Here is a 3815-nt window from a genome sequence, read left to right as displayed (position 1 = left end):
CATCCAGTGTCCTTTCAGAGGGGGGAGGTGTGTGTGGGGGAGGGGGGTTAAGGGGGGCAGGGTGGTCCTTTCAGAGGGGGGGGGGGGTGCAGGGTCAGGGACTTCTTGGAATCAGCCATTATAAGAGCCACACACAGCCAAGTGGTAAACATATTCAAATTCAGGAAACAGGCGCCTTGAGCTGTCCCCTGGAGCGACCAAAGCCACAACACTTGAGGTTCACATGAAAGTTGAATTTTCAAGTACATCAACCATTGATCCAATGCGTTATTTAACACAAAAGACCTGGTTATGCTTATGCATCTTAACTGAGGGCGGGGAGCACGGAGCTCTGGCATGCTCTCAGGCTATCCTTGGGAACAGTGGTGGGTAGTTGGCTCAGTGGTTATGCTCCTAGGCTACCACTGCATTGTACGTTGCTAAAATGGGAAATGAAGTAGGAGGAGATCTTGTGAAAGAAGTGAACTCAGTGTTTCTCCAGAGAATGTTTTTGTTTTACCCCAGTGAAATTAGAAGTAGGCGTATGTTAATTCCAAGGACACACAGTAAACAAACGTTGCATAATGGCTTTGACTGAATCCTTGAACAGCTTCCTTTCCCCATCTCCTTCCCTTGTCTCCTTTCCTTCATGACCGCAGATCTAGTGTACTACAGCAAAAATAAAACGTCGGTGACGCCAGAATGGTGAAAACCTGACGAGTCTTTCCATCAGTCGTCATGAAGCAAAAGAGACAGATAGAGAAAGCCCCAATACTACAGAGTAGCAGCATTTACGGACTGTATTCAACCACAGACGCAAATACGCCATTATTGACTATAAAGCCGAACATATCCAGTATTTCAAATGCACCTTTGCAAACTGTATTAGAGTTTATGCTCTATGTCACTCCATTCACTATTCAATAACGACCGTACGCACCTTGCAGAGTCTGAGAAATGGGTGGTTTTAAAGAGAGACGAGGTGTTTTAGTATTAATATTATTAATATTAATTATTAATTATTAATATTATTTAGCAATGGTATGTCATCTGGTGTGCTGTCTCACCCTATATCATCATCATCATACAGAGTCATTCTATCTTCTCTTGCATGTTTTTATATATCGGAGGATTGGAGCTGTCATAACTATAACGTATATAACATATTATTATCCACACACTTGGTCCCTAAATAAGTCCTTATGGTTGCCCCTACAGGTCAATAAACTTGCTCTAACTCTGCAGGTCAGGAGTTCACAATTTTGGCATTATGATCATCTGAAGTTTGTATTTGGATTCCCACAGAGATTTTCTATTCAGAAATATTGAATGGCTTAAACCTTACATTGCAGTGATACTCTGCATTGATTGGCATTTTTACAGTCCCCTATGCAGAGTGTTGCTGCTAATACAGCATCATTTAGCTCTGTTTTCAAGTGGCATGTACAAGGGTTTGCAGTAGCATGGATTTGCCAATCCAGTGCCACAGTGCTGCCCAAGATGCCACATCACGAACAAAACAAAACAAAAGGACTTATTTAGTGCGTCAGTGTTTGCTATTTGACATATAGCTTGTGCATGTATCATTTGTAGTCAACCTCATAAAAAGCATCAATACATTAAATTCCTGAAGATGTATTTATTTTTTATATGTAAATACGTACCATTTACAAGTATCTGTGTTTAAGTTATTCATGAATACCACACTGGTATTCTCTTCAAGGGAACACTGGTCGGGGAGAAAACAGGAGAGAACATGTCTTTTCACTGTCATAAAAGAGAAAACATCTGACGTTCAGTTGTCACTCTGTTTTTGTTATCCGATGCTATATGTATGTGTGTTTTGCACACACACGGCAAGTTTTCCATGCAACTATTTGTTTTTGTGTGATGAGAAACGAGGGACACCGAGATACACAGGCCTCCACGAGCCACAAGAAAGGGAACTACCAGAAAAAAACAATTACTTTAATCCATAGAGTGAAGAAGGTATTTATTTGTCTTTGTCCAGTAGTCTATCCCTTTAGAAACAAACACCCTAATACGATATTGGTGAATGGTAAATACACAGATTCCTGAGGGAAGGATAGCGAGAAATTTTTTCCCACACGAAGACGGAGTGTTTTTCTTTCGCAGAATCATGCGAGACGCCGTCGAGCGCGTGAACATGTTCAGAGTTGTGAAGGGGAAAACTGAGAGGAAGCAGATGCAGTTAGGGAGACGTAGCCAACACAAACACTGTCAGATGCTAACATGTACACATTCGTTATTGCCACGGTTCCTAGAAATAGACGGGAAGGTTTAGGACTTTGGGCCCCTCCGGGGCAATGGCAAAACTGTCTGACAAACTGTCTCAAGATTCAAGATTCAAGATTCAAGATTCTTTATTTGTCACGTGCATACAAGTATACAGTGAAATGCAAAAGTGACAGTGCCACAGAGTAGTGCACAATACAATAAGTTTTAAAATACAATAAAATAAAAATAGAAGTACTAAAAGTACTTCATTGGGTTTCACTCGTCTGTTTTACACGTGTCCACTCTTACATGAACGGCAGTGCCTCACTGACATGTCGACGAAGACCTCCTCCAATGGCCATGTCATTGGAAATGTTGGAAATTGCAGAATAACTGTGATAAACAGATGCATTACTTCTGATACACTTATAGTATTAGATTATCCACAGTGACACAGAGACTGACTGACATAGCAAACCGATGAACAGATACAGCATATGTGAGCATGGTGTGAGCATTGATTACTTTGTCTTATGATGACTGATGGATAGATGATTCACTTACTTAAACAAGTTGTAAGTCGCTTTGGATAAAGGCGTCTGCTAAATGGCATAAATGTAAATGTAAATGTAAATGTAAAGCAAATATAATATCAACACATATGAAACAAAAACTTTGGCCAAGCTGGGTTGAAGAGAGGGACGTTTTAAAAGCTTTTTTATTACAGATTGAGCTGATGAAGCAGATATGTGTATGAGCTGATGAAGCAGATATTTGTATGTAAGCAGAGAACTTAATTATGTCACCACAGAGCTTTTAGAGACTGATCCCTTGATTGTGCTCTGCCAACCAACACCATTACCACAACATATGAACCAGAAGGATGGCAGCCATGTTTCCAAATACGTCTGTGGAGCACAAACAAAGCCTGGGTGAAGATAACAAACCGCACGAGACGTAGATGCTATGATGAGACCTAAACGCTTCATTTGGTCAGATTTTACGATTCAATGCGAAAACACTTACAGAAGCCTCTCAGCTGTATCCATGCTTTAGTTGAGAAACGTCACTGTCGAGACTTGGGAAAGAGACAAATTGTGCTCCACAGACTCTTAATATAGAAGATATTGATTGATAGTGACAATAAAGCTACATACAGTAATATGACTGTTTACCCAAGCATCTTAAAACTCATCGGAGGTCATGGGTACTATGTTAGACTGTGAGTCCTTCAAAGGGCTTCTTGCTTACTTAGCTCCACTTTACAGCCTGGAATGTTCTGTGCTTTTCACTGACAAAGGCTGCAACACACATACAGTGCACACCCACACACACACACACACACACACACACACACACACACACACACACACACACACACACACACACACACACACACACACAGATACACACACACACACACACCCACACACGCACCCACACACACAGATAGACACACACACAGACACACACACACACACACACACACGGACCCACACACACAGATACACACACCTACACACACACACACACACACGGACCCACACACACACACACACACACACACACACACACACACACACACACACACACACACA

At 41.5% G+C, this 3815-nt stretch overlaps 1 protein-coding gene across 1 annotated transcript in view; it reads left to right on the top strand.

The window, feature by feature from the left end:
* The window catches only part of rgs5a (regulator of G protein signaling 5a), a 9635-nt gene extending 9576 nt beyond the window's left edge, over positions 1 to 59 (top strand). Inside the window, exon 5 of the mRNA XM_083671324.1 lies at positions 1 to 59. This exon is cut by the window's left edge and continues 947 nt beyond it. The gene's annotated coding sequence lies outside the window, so the exon portion shown is untranslated.
* The last annotated feature ends 3756 nt before the right edge of the window (positions 60 to 3815 follow it).

This window comes from Argentina silus, assembly GCF_951799395.1.
Source record: "Argentina silus genome assembly, chromosome: 6".
NCBI classification, from domain to species: domain Eukaryota; kingdom Metazoa; phylum Chordata; class Actinopteri; order Argentiniformes; family Argentinidae; genus Argentina; species Argentina silus.
Note: the sequence above shows the minus strand (reverse complement) of the source record. Positions and strands in the feature narration are given on the sequence as shown.